This window comes from Lagopus muta, chromosome 2, assembly GCF_023343835.1.
Source record: "Lagopus muta isolate bLagMut1 chromosome 2, bLagMut1 primary, whole genome shotgun sequence".
NCBI classification, from domain to species: Eukaryota; Metazoa; Chordata; class Aves; order Galliformes; family Phasianidae; genus Lagopus; species Lagopus muta.
Window position 1 is genome coordinate 62,002,123 of NC_064434.1, and position 16,457 is coordinate 62,018,579.

The window sequence follows — 16,457 nt, forward strand, 5'->3', positions numbered from 1 at the left end:
TATCTTGAGAAACCCAGTCAGAACTGTGCAGGCTTCTGTTAAATTTCACAGTTGCTAGTCAGCTGTCCTGTAAACTGTGAAGTAGAACTAGAGATTTCATAAAATTGCCAACAGCAAGCAACCTTAAAGATGCACTTCATATTAGGTCTGTATCAGCAATCAGCAGCAAAGGGTTTGGGGAAAACTCATTAAAAAGTGGTAGCTTTAATTAAAAGTATAAGACTTTAATCCAGTATGCTATATTAAACCCTGAATATTCCCATGGATACTCATGCAGCTGCACTAATAATCTGGTAGGCATTTTCTGCAATAAGAAACTTCAACAGGCCTTCACACCACAACTAAGCCCCTATTTTTGCTCTGCACCTTTTCTCCATCGCATACCACAAATAGAACAGACTTACAGACAAGCTTATATGTGGGCATGCATCATCCCTTCTACCCCGCATCGTACTCAAGTCCTCATATCTGGCCTAAAGAAAGCAAATGGAGATGCACAGATCAATGAATTTCTGTTTTTCAAACTTGTATTGAACTACAGCATAAATGCAGTGTTTCAAAACTCCTTCTGAACAAGTATATGGATGTGTTATTTTTTCCCCTCACTACACTAGATATCATGATTTTGAGTTATTCAAGTCCATATTCATTCTTCCCAAAGATTAGCATATTCTAAACAGCAACTCATTGAGACCATTAAAAGCATACCATACTGCTTGCAATTCAAACTGAAAATATCAACACATAAACAAATTTCATAAACTGTCTGTCCCACCCCCCTAAAAAAATCTGAGGATTAAATCTTCTTAAAACATCTATATTTAGTCTTGGAACTTGAAGAGAAGTTGCCAAAATTGCTGGTGGCTACTTGGTACAGAGTTAACATTTGGCCCTAAAAGCGGTATCTGTCCAAACCATTAAGCTTTTACTTTTGCAGAACACCACTCATCATACTTTAATTTCGTGGGAAAATGAAAGAATATTAAGTCCTTGCTAAATATCTTTCATTTAGTCCTTGAACCGCTCATGCCTTCAGTTGAAACATTCCCACACACTCCAGTTTTGTTGATTCAACAATATTCTGAAACACTGTAAACTGTGTTCTTGTCTGCCATGTATCCCAAAGAATTTTAGGAAATCCTTTGCTTCTTAGGACTTGGATACAAACAATGTTTTCTCTGCTTTCAGAAGACAATTCATTCGAGTCTTCAGTCTCATTTATGCTTTCTGTTCATTATAAAAACAGATTAAAATCACTACAGCTCAGAAATAAAGGCTAAGCAATGCATGAAATGAAACAGAATTCAAGGCTGGGGTTGGGGGGGGGAATTTGTGCAAGAGTTCACTTCCTAAGGTCATGAGATCAATACTTAATGTGCATTTTAATATGCATAAATTTCAGCTAAATAAAACAACGTGCTGTGTGGGGCCTGGGAACGCTTTGCCCCTCCATATTTGTGGAAGGAAAAACAATTGCTGGCAATTAACTAATCAGCAAATAAGACAAGCAACTAGCTTACTGAATTTAGGTCAACTCAATTTTTTGTTTGTTTATGTTAAAACGTGTGGCTTTATTCAAATTCAAATAGCTATTTTTATAAAATACCAAGAATCTCCGGTCTTTCCTCTCTCATCCTCTGCAAAATGGTTTCCTACTTACAGACACAGTTATCCCTTGGATCCAAAGGAAAGATCTCACTAATGTTTAACAGATGTAAGCTTCAGCTGGATGCTGAGCAATCATGCTAAGATCTATCAGAAATGCAGCCTCAAAATATTGAAAGGGACAAAATTGCCGCACTTCTGAAACTGTGTAAACATTTGATCACAACTGGATCACTTATAGATACTATAAAAATGAATTAAATGTCCTATATTATGATACTTATTTAGTTTCCTACTATAGTACATTAATATTTTCGCTGTTGCCTGTGGCAATTAACAGAATTCACTTCTTTTCTCTAATTAATCCATACTATACTGAGTCCAGCATTAGTTTCCTCATCTAGAAGGAGCAAAATAGGTTATTTATAAATCACAGAGTTTTTTTCCGAATAGCAGTGTTTGTGCAGTTACCCTCAAAGCCCATCACTGAATGCCCGCTTTCTTCTGAGAGAAGAAAAGATTCCTTTGGGTTGGCATCGGGTCTGAGATGTTTGGTAAGAAAAGAGGAAAAATGAAGAAAAAGGGACCTTCTTGCCCAAAGCCATTTTAACATTTACTGCAGTCTCAAACTAGCTCTACTGTGAAGATGTCTGGAACGACGGTGATGTTTAGATATCAAAATGAATGTAATCAGCTACTCCAATCAAAAGATATTTCATTCACATATATACTCTTGCTTTGCTGTATTCTCTCAAATTCCTCAGGTCCCCCAGGAACTTTAGAGTGTCGTCCCCCCCCCCCCCCCCCCCAAAAAAAAAAAAAAAGAAAAAAGAAACCTCCTAAAAAATTAAATTTGGAAAGAAAAATTAATTTGTTCTCAAAATGACAGAAGCAATATGGGAAATCTCTGCAGAAAACGAAAGTCCCAGATCTCCCAAAAGTTACACTCTTCTTAATTATAGGACTATTCCTTATCTATGGAAACACCACTTCTACCTCCAAAAGAGCAGAATAAAAGCAACTTTAAACTTCTGCTTTATAAAAGCAGAACTTCAGCTGCAGAACTTTAGCCAAAAAAAAAAAAAAAAGTTATAGAAACAGATACTAAAACTGCGGTCTTAGCCTGTCACAACTGCTTAGATGCCTCCAAATTTTTATATTACCCAAACTTGCAGGCACATAAAAAACCCCACTATCTTGGCTAGTGTCTCTGGCCTTTATGGTATTACATGGGATTTGCATATCAAGCAGTCTCACGGTTTATTTGGAGCATTTTCACTGAATGCCAACAACATTTAGCTCAGCCAGAAGAATAAATATTATAAAAATTAAAAAAAAAAAAAAAAAAAAAAAAAAAAAAAAGATAAAATATACCTGCTAGAGCACTCACCAAAGAAATCACTGTCAAGTTAGGCAAAGTGGAATCACTTTTCCTCTCCTCTTCAATCTATGGCATCCTGCAAAATTTAAGGAATTAGAGAAAAGATATAATAGAGCACAAATCTAATCCTCTGGGGAAGACATAGTCACCAGATTCCACACACTCAAAGCCACAGCCCCAGTACTGCCTTTGCATTTTTGCCTTTAACACTATCCGAAACAAAAACATAGCATGTGCTGAATCTGGTTCAGACAGACTAAAGGTATTAGATTTTCAATAGGAATTAGACACTAATGTGATTCTGAAAATCCCATTAGCACCCCTGCGAGTACCTCCCCACCTACGTGTCATTAAAATCTAGATGAAACAGTTTATCTAAGGTTACACTCTAAGTCTGCAGCAGAGTAGGAAAGTGCTCTCCAATTCCCAAGCTCTAACCACTGACAGCTTCAGGGCACTCACTGCTTCTAGAAATTGTTAGCACAGATTTTAAACCTAATTATCTTTAATGCCTGGAAACCTCTGTCCAAATGATCCCCCACTTCCCTGCTGAGCAATGTAAGGACACACAGGTATCTGTTAGGCAAATCAGATCCACTAGTTATCTTTTAAGATCTGTCTCCTACCTGCATCTGATCTAGCTACTTTCAAAGGATCAAAAATAAATACCATTTCATCTATTTACTTAATAGAAAATATTTACTTAATAAAAAGCAACTATTTTGATAGAATTGTGATGTAGTTCTTTCTAGAAGAAGTTATTAACCTGTCTTAAAGCCTTCGAAAGTGCAGGTTTCTTGATTTTATAAGGGAAAGAACTCATTTCCTTAGTTAAACTTATAATCCTTCCCAGCTTCACAGTATCACTTGAAACATCAACTAGAAACTGGACACAGATCTTTTTTTATTATTTTCATTTCTCTAAACCACTGGTTGATGTTTGGATCTTCTGGAGCACTTCAAGGTTAATTTGCTTCTCTTTTCCTCCATCGCTATTTCTGTGCTACAGACTCAGCCAGATGTGACAGGGAAGAACCCACAGAAACAGAATATCAATGTTCTTCCTCTGAACTTTCAGGTAGCTATTGAATGCAAGGCTGGATTTTAAAAAAATAGTATATTTTTTTCCTTCTCTTTATATTGCCATAAGGCATGTTTATGTACTTGGAGTGGAAACAGTTCGCATTCATCTGCAATTGATTTCCTGTATGGCAAAATACCTCAGGCATTCAGCTGGCTGGGAACGGAGGCCTCTCACCATTACCAGGTTTTTGGGACCAAGGAGTTCTGCCCAATGCCTGTTCCTATGCCAGAATAAATAGAATCTCAGCCGAGTGTCCAAGTTAATTTGGTCTAGTGAACCAAACCATAAACAGGCAAGATTTTATGTTTAAAAAATCCATTCAAAAAATATTGGTCTACTTTCAACTTAAACAGTAATACAATCAATTCAGTCTTGCTAATGTAGCATGCTGTTCTTTTTTAATTCTTTTTTTTTTTTAAATACAAAAACACAACTCCATCTGAAAAAATGCTTTTTTAATTAAAAAAAAAATAGACTGAAGGAAAGATAGAAAGAAATATCAACACACTTTTCCCCTATCTAATTGCTAAGTTTACCACAATAAAACACTACAAAGCAACTTCATAAGTTTAAATAGTGTATTTTTTACCCTTCTTAGTGACAATTGTAATTACTGTTTTATTTACGGCATTTAGTTTTTCTCCATTTGCAAGTGAATACATAGAATAACCTCTAGAACTCTTCTATGAATCTGAAAAATAAAATACTTGAGTAGTCTTGTTACATTCCTGTGATTAGACTGCAACAGTTGTAACATTCAAATGCCCAGCTAACTTGCTGCACCTCAGACTGTAAATTAAGTGAAATCAAAATACAGCATGAGCTGTAATTACCAGCCTACTTTCCATTTAGTTTATGCAAGCTCCCTTATTCCCAATCCTCCAGAGGCAAAAGATTTCATTTCAATTGCTAGAGAAAGTAGTTTCTTTAAGCCTAGAAAAAAGCAGACTGCCAACACATAAGAAATAGGAATAACCACGATCATTTAATTACACACACGGATCAGAAAAATAGGCAAAACTGAAAGAAACTTAAATATTTTTAGAAGCACTCTGGTTTGATAAGTTTAATCCACAACAGCTTCTTAGTTCCCAAATAAAAACATTGACCCATAGGAATGAGCTATTCTCTAAACTACAGAATACCCAACAGCCTTCCAAAGACTTTGGATCAATAACTTCCAGCAGGGTTCTATAGTCACATAAGAACCAACAGAAGCTCAAGATTTAGGATGCTATGGAGAAATTTTATATCAGTTTTCTTTATTTTAAAAAAAAAATAATAATAACACAGATCTTTGTTTAATCTTAGTATATGACAAAATTCTTAAAGAAAAATAAATTTTTCATCCTGTGAATTTTTGAACAATTAAGTTGAATGTAAGTATAACGATTCTTACACACTGGTGTAAGAATATTGCACACTTTTACACAAGAAGCACTGTCACAAGAAAAACATGCTTGTTCACTTGAAAAACTTGATTATCCAATGTATTGCTGTTTATCCTATTATTTCCATATTATCTGAAGAAAAAAAAAAGTTTACATTCTTTAAAATTGCCTGGGCTCCATCAGAAGAGGGGTGGCCAGCAGGGACAGGAACGTCCCTCTCTATTCTGTCTTCCTGGAGTCCCCATCTGGAGTACCGTGTTCAGGTTTGGGGCCTCCAATACAAGAAAGACAGAGAGCTGTTGGAGAGGGTCCAGAGGAGGGCCACAAAGATGATCTGAGGGCTGAAGAATCTCCCCTACGAAGACAGGCTGAGGGAGCTGGGCTTGTTCAGCCTGGAGAAGAGAAGGCTGCAGGATGACCTCATTAAAGCATTTCAGTATGTAATGGGAGCATATAAACAGGAGAGAAGTCAGTTCTTTACAATGGTTGATAATGGAAGGACAAGGGGAAATGGTTTTAAGTTGAGGGAGGGAAGATTTAGGTTGGATGTCTTCCAGGGGGAAGTTCTTTACTATGAGAGTGGTGAGGTGCTGGAACAGGCTGCCCAGAGAGGTTGTGGATGTCCCATCCCTGGAGGTGTTCAAGGCCAGGTAGGAGGGAGCCCTGGGCAGCATGGCCTAGCATTAGATAATTAGATCTAGTATTAGATTAGATGGCAGCCCTGTCTGAGACAGGAAAGTTGGAGCTTGATGATCCTTGAGGTCCCTTGCAACCCAACCCATTCTATGAGACTATGAAAATTTCTCTTTTCTGGGCATACTCTGTACAAAAGGTAATAAAAATATTTCCCACTAACAGGACAGGGAGTTTACTGCTTTTCTCTTGGAAGTCTTAAAGACATTCTTCACTTCAGTTTTCCTAAGAAGAGAAACCCAATCCTTTTGTGCAATACACTAATGGTATCTTTTCACTCCAACAAACCGGTTCTCTCAAACAAGTAAATATGGTTCTGAATTTTGAAAACTGTTCTTCAAGAACTTCACTATTCTGCTAGGAATTTATTGAGCATGATTTTTACTGAGTTACGTGCCAGTACTTACAGCACAACTTTCCTGGCCAAGAAAACTCTTTTGCCTATTGTAGAATCAAGGGATGGCCACATACTGTAGCACCTTCTTGTTTTATGATGTAACTGATGAATGGACAGAAGATTTGCTGCTTCCCAGGAAACCAGATTTATTCTAAATGCAGTCTCCTGCACGCTTTCCCAGATATATCAAGCTAATTGCACAGGCTAAGGTTCATGCAGCACTCCTACCACTTACAGCAGCAAGCAACACGAAGGCTGAGTTGCATGAGAATGTCAACAGCTAAGAGTTAATCTTTGCTAGAATTTCTCCAGACCATTTCTTGTAAGACCTCAAATGGCCCTAGGAAAGAAGTCTGTGTTCGGCAGGTATTGACATACACAGGTGACTCTGACCCACCTGTCAGATATTGCTGATATGACTCAAGGTGTGTAACTAACAAGTAAGACAAGCCAACCCAGAACATGTTTCTGCAATTATCTGAAAACAGACATCACCAATCCTCCATTTTAAAGAAAAGGGCTCTTCATGCAGCACAGCCATCAGTTTAAAGAAGAACAAAAGGAATGAAAAGAACTGTATATTGGGTAGACATGTTACCACCAAAAGACAGAGGCAACAAGAAAGCATACAGCTGACCCTGGCATCCATACCCCTCTGGAATCTTGAATAGCTGTACGACGTGCATGCATCACAGGCAGATGCTTCTATACGGAAGAGCTGTTCCCGAGGGATGAAATAGGCCTCAAAGCAACAGCTCTTCAAGTGACAAAGGTTAGCAACCAGCTTTTGTTACGAAGACAGCAAACCAGATATCTGTGATTTGGTTTTCCAGAATTCTTCCTTGCAAAGCAGATGCAGCTCCAACCTTATCCAAACATCATGCAATGTCTCACAGAAGAAATTCCTTCTCTATATCCCAACAGTGCATATGTGTCCTATCATGTCAAATTTTAACCAGCAAAAGGTAGAAGAAAAGTACCTGCCCTGCTTTGCTTTGACCTTGTGGGAATGACAGTGCCTGTACAGTGCTTCAAATGAACAAGTGGCTTTAGAGGGACATGGGAGCTGCAAGAACCTAATCCACCAGGGGCCTTTGGCAGCAAGAGTGCTTTGTTGGCAGGTCACTTTGCTGCACAATTTTAGAGAAACTCTTCAAACTGAGTGGGATTTTCTAGATTTTCATTGTGCCCAAAGCAGCACAAGAACTATTCATGGGTAACTTAGCCATGAAAGTGAAGAACTCAAGGGACACTGTGGTCCTGTATAATCAGGATCAAGGAAGCATAGCAGACTACACATGCTACTGGAAGAGAGTGACACTGCAGATGATGTGATGAAGTGCGAACTGCAATAATGGAGATCACTGGGAAGAATCACTGGAGTTTCACCAGCTAATTGTGTTTTTGTTTTAGGTTGTCTCTTTTAGGGCGAGGGGTTTGTTCAGCTGTTTGGGTTCTTTTTTGTTTTGTTTTGGTTTGGTTTGTTTGGGTTTTTTTGTTTGCTTGTTTGTTTGTTTTTTACATTTTCATTCAGTTTCTTCTGCTGGCAATCCCTATGAAATAAGAATGTGATTCATACAAGGAAAGTGTGCAGAAAATCCCCTCAACAGAAAATTCTGCCTGCATCTGACCTTCCTAGCATACAGGCATCTTTAGCGTTGGGAACATATAATAAGACATGGTTCAGAAAAAACCCTGGAGAGTAAATGGCTATTGATGCCCTCAGAAATTACAATCTCTCACTCAATTACTATTCATAAAATTCTATGATAGCTTACTGAAAAGCCTACATTGTATCTGATACCTGATGCTGCAGGTAGACACTCAGTATTTAATGGCTTTTTCCCAGAAATCTGGGAAAAACTCACAAGGATAAGAGAGTTTGAAGTTTGGAAGAGAAGGATATAGAAGAGAAGATACCATCCTACTACAATAGGTAAGCAGACTCCACAACATAACTGACCTGATAAGGCAAGGATTGTAGAAGGCTAATTCAGTGAGGACTGTGGCAAGTTAGCCTGCCTTCTTGCAGGATAGACAGCAGCCTTCTCAGGCAGCAGGAGCACAAAAGGGCCAAAGTAGATCACATCAGAGTTTCGTGGCTTCAGTTCCACACAACACGAAGGAGACTGAAAATTACCAGAGACCATCTGAAAGGAAAAATTACAAACACCCTACACTGTTAGCATATAAGGGCAAGTTATTTCCCCAAGTGCAATCATGACTCATCATCAAATACACCTTTTCCTACCAATCAAATATGCTAGGTCTGCTCATTTTTCAGAGAAATGAGCGCTTCTGCAGTGGAAGAAGTCCACAATGACATCATTCAGGTACTAAGGCATGACAGCACTCTGAGCCACACACAAGATATGTTATCAGGACAATGAAAAGGAACCATGAGGTAAACAGTGACAAAGCTTCACATCCACATGAGAGGAAGCACGTAAATCACAGCAGCACCAAATTTGCTTGCAAGCTGAAATGATGTTTCTGTTGATGTAAGCTTGGTTGCAGCTTAAATAGTAAGTAGAAAACTTTGTGTGTACTGAAGAGATAAAGAAGATAAACTTGCATAATCACTACTTTATTTCTTTATTTGAAAAGAATGAACTGTGAATCTTCCTTTGTGTTAGTGTTAAAGAACCCAAAGCATGATGTTACTCTAGAGTTGATACTGGTAGGTAAAAAGCAGACACTGTGGCTAATTATATGGGAGAAGTAGGGTAGTGGATGGGTTAAATACTGTAAGAAAAGAGTTTATAGGTTAACAAAGACTACATGCCTGCGTATATAGATAACCACCTAACATAAGCAGAAGCATGGGTGAAAGAATGAACGCTACAAGTTACGTACAAAATCTAGGAGGTACAGACTGTTAAGATGTGCTGATTAAAGGCAGAAGCTGACCTTGAAGCCCACACCCAGATGACATTACTGAAAAGTTGTCAGCTGTGATGGTGGAAGGAAGCAGGTTGTTACACTGTCCGTGACAACATTCCTTAGGGCAATCTAAACAACCTTCTTTTTCTTGACCTGGATATCAAGGTTTTATCTACAACAGCTCTGAGTAAGCAAGCAGGCAGGTGATTCAACAACTGTTCCCATGACACCCTTTTTAATTCTGCTCAGTGCTTCCAGTGAGAGGATGTATCTACTAACTGCACCATACTAATGCCTGAGGCATGATGCTGAAAATGTCTGAATGGATAAGAATGCTCAAATATCTCAATGTTAACATTCATTAAGCTAGATTTTAAACATCTGGGTAGGGCTCACTTACAAGTTTCTACAGAATGCATGCTTACAGGAAGAGGCTTGGCACCACCTGTAGCCTGAAATTCAATGACAGAACAGACAAGCAAGACTTAGATAATTTAAAGATAATTAATACAGTTTAGACGCCACGAGTTTTAATGGGAAACAGCTGCTAGTCCAAGATATACCTATCTAGTACACCTATTAAATCTATGTGCAATTTCCACTAGCACAACTACCCATGGTCCTACAGAGGATGAGGGAGCAGACCTTTGGAGTTCATGTCGTGGAGGAAAGAAAGAAAGAAATGAAGTCATGGGCATTGCGTTTGTGTTCTAGATAGATTTTTAAACCGGAATCTTGCTCTGCATTCTCAGAGCAAGGCTCTGCATTATGATCAGTGAGAGCATGGGCAGTAATCACTCCAAAACTCAGGTCCCTCAGAAGGTAGCAGCCAACAGTGGTTGAAAGCAACCTGTAACTACCTGGGCAGCTACTTCTCTCAGGTCTTCTCAATAACTATCTGCAGCCTTTCCTTCAGTTTCCTTTCCCAGTGCTTCCTGACTAGGTTCCTCTTTTCCTGCACCTGCAATCAAATTTTCAGTTGAATCAATTTTAGGCCAAGCTCATTCAAACTTGACTTGCTAAAATCAGACTCCGTTGACCTATTTGATCCAACAGCCACATCCAGAAACAATTGTAGCATTAAAAAGACTTGAGAAACTTTTAATACTGTGAGATACTTTGTCACACACACTCTTTTGGAATTGGGATTAACACAAATAGCCTTTCTAGAAACTTTAATTTATCATAGTGCCTTGGAATGGCTTGGGTTGAAAAGGACCTCAAGGATCACCAAGTCCCAAACCCCCTGCCACAGGCAAGGTTGCCAGCTGCTAGATAAAGTACTAGATCAGATTGCTCAGAGCCTCATCCAACCTGGCCTTAAGCAAGCTCAGGGCGGTCTGTTCCAAAACCTCACCACCCTCTCAGTAAAAAACTTCCTAAATTCCCCCTAACATCTAATCTAGATCTCCCTTCCTATAGTTTAAAACCATTCCCTCTTGTCCTATCACTATCTACCCGTGTAAAAAGTTTGTTTCTTTGTTTCATGTTTACAGTCTCCTTTTAAATACCAGAAGGCTGCAATGAGGTCTCCTCTCAGCCTTTACTTTTCCAGGCTGAAAAAGCCCAGTTCCTTCAGCCTATGATGAAATCATAGAATCATAAAAGTTGGACTGATGATCTTAGTGGTCTTTTCCAACAGGCAGCCCATCACCATCATGCCCACTAACCACCTTCCTCAGCGTCACATCCACATATTTCTTGAACTCAAAGACTAAATAATTATTAAACTAATATTTAATCTGTTCACATTCAACTCTTGTACTCTTAACCACACACTTCCAATCATCACTGCTAATATGAGCAAGACAGACTTCTCTTCCTTGCTCCGCTTCCACCTTTCCCTTCAAGTCTATAGTTCTATCCACTCATTCCAACCTGTGATGTTCTTCTGAAAACCCTAAGTATTGGAGTCCCAAATTCTCAAAGGAATCTCAGTTCTTTCAAAGAGAGGACCCTGTACATTTCAGTTACAACAAAAGTATGAGCCATGATTGTGGTTTAGGGAGGGAAAGATGCTGTTCGGGACTGGTGACAAAGTTTTCAGTGAGTTTCCCAGAATGAGAATCCTAATCAACAGGTAAATGAACATCTATTGGAAGTAATTTGAAAAGAGCATCTTAAAAAGAGGTAAGAAAACCAGAAGCTAGATGCTCATTCTCTGCATTCTCAGTTTACAAGAATAATGCTTTTCTCCACTTTTTTCCCCCTTACTGGCAGTCTACAGACTAAAGCTCTCTGTATAACCACAGCAATGCAGGTTCTCAAAGCTGAGCATTCAACAACACCTCTGCAAGTTCTTCTACCACTCCAGACTTTGCTGAGGGCTGCAGTAATTCTCTGGGTTGTTTTTGTTTGTTTGTTTTTACCCTCCTAACACTATAAAATGGAAACACTGTTTCCAGTAAGTTGTGGCAAGATCTCTTTTTCACACTTACCAGCAGCAATTACATTTCACTCTGAGATGACTGCCACACATAATCACAACTACTCGAAACGTCTTCAGTAGACACTACGCATATCTATTTTTTAAATACACTATATTCTATATATTCTATATCATTCCTAGTTATATATCTGTGCACTGAATTTGGCCCCTAAGAAATTGGAGGCAATGGACTAAAGCCATAACTAATACAAAGCGCTTGTTTACAGCAACAATCACCCTTCTCAGCACATGGCTGAATACAAAAGGGAATGCTCATCAGATGAACTCCTTTGTGCTAATTTAGAACTGCTATGGTTTTATAGATGTCTAATCTGAGAACTATCTGAGATGTCTATCTGAGAACTGAAAACCATCTAAATGGCTCCATCACCAAATTGGATATTTCAATTATTTTCTGACCCAGAGTATCTGAACTTGTGGATATGAGGTACATGAATGGGCCACGACAAGCATCATCTCCAACTGCCAACCAGCAGCCCCATGGGGACAGCCAAGAGCTGTGGCCCTGGCTTGGCAGAGGAGAGATTTGGCACTGCCAAGTAAGCACTGGAGTGGCAACTGACTATGAGGAAAATAAATATAAGCCAGCTATTCAAGGAGCCTTTGGCACACTGCTACCTTTAACACAATAAAACATTAAAAATAAAATAAATAATGACTAAATATATGCTAAAAGGGTATGAAGAACTCAACCTCCCCATTGGTTACAAAACTTTCCTACTAAGCACAGTTCATACCAAGGCTCCACAATCAACTCCTTCAGACTCAGATTATGCCTCTGGATTGTTAGCTTGCATTCTCACATCCTGCCCAAGGAAGAAGGAAAACACATTCACAGATGTCCTGAAAATGAGAGCTCCCAGCAAACAAAGTTCACTATATAAAGATTTCTGAAGTTGTTCATTGTTAACATTCACCCTGCACTGCTGAATGCAGTTAGACTTAAAAAAAATCAGGTCAAGACTGTCTTTGCAAGATGTTATCAAGACTACCACTTACAAATTAGTTTGAATAGGCTCCTATATTTTCTTCTTATGCTATTTTGAAGACGGTTAGGCAAAACAGCATGAAAAACGATGCATTAGCACCTAGTGTGAGAACCGTAGCCTGCCTTTGCATGAATGCACTCAGTCACACTGCCACAGGTCGATACTGTTTACACAGGGCTCTGTAGTTCTGTGGGAAGAAGCCTGCATTCCACTGAACACACAGAGTCAAAACTGAACCATGTTATCAGAGAATTTCACATCGTTCCAGTTTGTCAGCTTTATAACATAAAGAAGAAGGGAGTCAAAGCTGAATAGCGAGGCATCTGCACGAGCCAGAGAACAATACCAATATTCATTAAGAAGCTGATATTGAGCTGCCCTCTCATATTTTCAAGACAAGCACTCTATTAATACATTTTCTAACCTTAGCATAACTCTTATGTTTCCATCTCAAAGCACCCCCATACGTGCTGCTGAAGAACACACAGAATTAGGATAACTGCATGCCACACACAGGGGGGGAAAAAAGTTTTAAATAAATCTCAGGGAAGTTATATATTGTGCCTTGCCAACTGCAGTGAATTACATAGCCAGGAGTTGCTACTGCCAGATTTAGCTTTGTATGAGCTAAAAGGATTCCTTCATAAATTTAGCTAGAGGCACAGGCAACAAACGCATGTGGAAATTTGAACCACAACTCTCCAGCAGCAAAGATTGCTCCCTCCAAGAATGAAACAGTAGCAAAGGAAGACTATTAGCAGGCTCTTATTACATAGCTTCCAAAACACCTACAAGTCATCGGGTTCTCTAGGCAGCATTAGGAATACCTGAATTATAAGCAAACAACATGAAAAAGAAAAAACCAAGGCCACAGCTGATGCTGTATCTCAATTAATAATTAAAGGAGAACAAAAGCTAACCGAAGAGGACTGGGTTAGCTGTACATTCAGCTGGCTTCCAAGCTTGTTTCAAAACTTTTTCCCTCCTGCTCAGAGCGCTGTGGCTTGAAGAGAATGAAATGAGTGCCCCAGGTTTGTTAGCGTTAACTCAGCAATGGTCTGAAGGGCCTCTCATTCAGTAAGAGAGACAAGAACCGCGGCACAAAATCAGCAGAAGCAGAGAAAGGTGAGGATGGGAGATAGGGCAATACACAAGTGGTTCCCGTGGACACTAGGACACTCTGCTTTGCCAGCCTCTTTATTTCCACCCAAGAACAAACTTTCCTATTACTTAAAGATGAGACCAATCATATTTTAAGCCTCTCCATGCCACAATTACCACAATCCAATCAACATCGCTCCAAAGCATCCAAGTTTTTTGGAACAGACTTTTCCAAAATGCTCGTGTAAACCCAGAAACATCGCACAGTTTCATTGTACATCAATCCCCGTCTCCCAAAAAAAGACCCGAAAAAGTCTTCAGACGTCAGAGAAACACAGTACAGCCGTGCACAAAATACCCCCTTCTCTCGCCCTGACCCCGGGATCCCGGCAGCCGCCCCTCGCAGCAGCGCGCACAGAGCTGCCCCGCCGCAACGAGGCGCGGGGCTCGCACAAAGGCTGCGGGCAAAGCGGCCGCTCCCGGGCCGGCGGTAGCTCCCGGGGGGCTCGGGGGCCTCAGCGACCGCCGAGCCCCGCTCCGGGCCGAGCCCCCCGGGGCCATCTCCTCCCCCGGCGGCACGAAGATCCGCACTTACCGGCAGCCCCGCTTCTCCTCCCGGTTGCGATCCAGGCGCAGACGCGCTCACCGCGGGGGGGCTTCTACTCAGACTCCCTCCCTCGCAGCGCTCCGTAGTCGCCGCCCGTCTCTCTCCGTGCTCTCCGGCTCCGAGCAGCGGTTTAATCTCCAGACTTCCTCCTCCTCCCGTCCGGGCAGGGGACTCAGAGAAACTCCCCTCCTCCATGCAGCTCACGGAGCCGAGCCGCTGCCTCGGCCCCTCCCAGGGGAGGCCCGGCCCGGCCCGCAGCTGACTCCGCTCCCCTTTTCCTCCTCCCCCGGAGGTTGGGGAAGGGGGGAAGGGGAAGAAAGATTTAACCGCTCGGACTAATCCCTGGAGCCGAGCCAAAGCCAGCAGTCAAATTACAGCCCCGGGAAGAAAGGAGGGGAAAATAATAATAATAATAATAATAAAAAAATCTGCTACTGTTTTCACGTGTGGAGCGAGCGCTCCACTCTCAGCCTCCTTTTCAACCCTTTCCCCGCGCTCAGGGGGCACCGCCGAGGCCGCACCGTGGGTTTTCCGTCCGCCTTTCTCACGCTCTGTATCGGTGTTAAAGGGTCAGCTCTCCCGCAAAGGAGTTTAAACGGCCCAAAGGTGAAAGGGGCGGGTGGGTGCTGACATTCTGACCGCAAACAGAAAGTTCAGGGAGTTCTTAGGGATCACATCTGCCTCCTGGCCACCTGTCTGGCTATCTTCTTGGAAAGATGAATTTGAGATTACTTTTAAATGATTTCTTCTTACCATTGTGTAAGATGCACACTCAGAAAGAAGTAGCTTAAATTCACCATGAATTTTTGATAGATAGCTGTCTTCATTCCTTTCACCCTTGACCAAACACATGGTTTCCCATAAATCCTCGTCCTGCGCTTTGCATTCAGAGAAGCTCTTTCACTTTTGTTCTGTAATATGGTGTCTTCCCATACACACACGCTGACATAGAGCACATAGAATAGGAAGCAGTTTGGGAGGCTGGAATAGCTCAGAATTTGCAGATGTCAAAACAAGTAAGCACAACAGTAACTCAGTAAACGAGGAAGTTTTGGTATTTGCCCTCATCTTACCTGTTCTCATTAGAATCCTTCAGAAAATAAAAGAAAAAAGCTCTGGCAAGGATTGTTCCCGTGTCATTAGTTTAAAAGCTCAGAGCTCCTTCCCACCAGCCACATGGTATACGTTTCAGTGCAGAATTTTAAAAGAACAACACATTTATAAATTCGTTTTGGCCACATTTCAAAACAAAGGCTTGCATTAAGTAAGTGGGAATAAATCAGTGTATCAACTGAAGGAAGAAGCCCTAAGGGATCTTAATGAGAGCTCTTCTCAGGGGTAATATTCATTCATATCACGCAATTAAAGCATGGTTATGAGTAAGGAGTGAGCCCCATTCTTCCTCACCTTCCTTATACACCATCCCAGCCCTATCCTGGCAGAATGTGGGAGCCCAGAATCCACAGAACGTTCTGGAAAAACGCTTCACAGAACTGCTCCTTAGGGCAAACATGGAGACAGTGAGCAGGGCTGGACAACTGGCACCTTCACTAAGCCAGGCCAGAGACCACAGCCTCATGCACTGCATCACTGCTCCATGGCAATGTCCAGCATCCGATGGGGATATCCTTGTCTCAGCGCACCACTCTGGCCTTGTGCTAGGGACAAAAATTTGGCCTTTGTTTGCACACAAATGAGAGAAAGCAAAACAAAACAAAAAGACAGAAACCCCTTCTCCAATGAAAAAGCTGGGAGAGACATATTTGGAACCTTTCCACACTGGGGGAAGAAGGGAGCATTTTCCTTCATGAACAGACTTTTCAAGGACAATGACAAAACAAACTACTGGATGGTGCATTTAAACTTGAGCCAAATTA

The 16,457-nt window shown here is 40.8% G+C and overlaps 1 protein-coding gene across 4 annotated transcripts in view; it reads right to left on the reverse strand.

Annotated features, from left to right (window-relative positions):
- The window catches only part of PLEKHG1 (pleckstrin homology and RhoGEF domain containing G1), a 125,446-nt gene extending 110,616 nt beyond the window's left edge, over positions 1–14,830 (reverse strand). For 2 of the 4 annotated variants that reach the window (XM_048936144.1, XM_048936142.1), the window contains exons 1-2: positions 14,569–14,830; positions 2,996–3,062 (exon numbers count right to left, since the gene is read on the reverse strand). The gene's annotated coding sequence lies outside the window, so the exon portion shown is untranslated. The remainder of the gene's footprint in view (positions 1–2,995; positions 3,063–14,568) is intronic. The other 2 variants (XM_048936145.1, XM_048936143.1) reach the window with 1 other exon arrangement.
- Between the last annotated feature and the right edge of the window lie 1,627 nt (positions 14,831–16,457).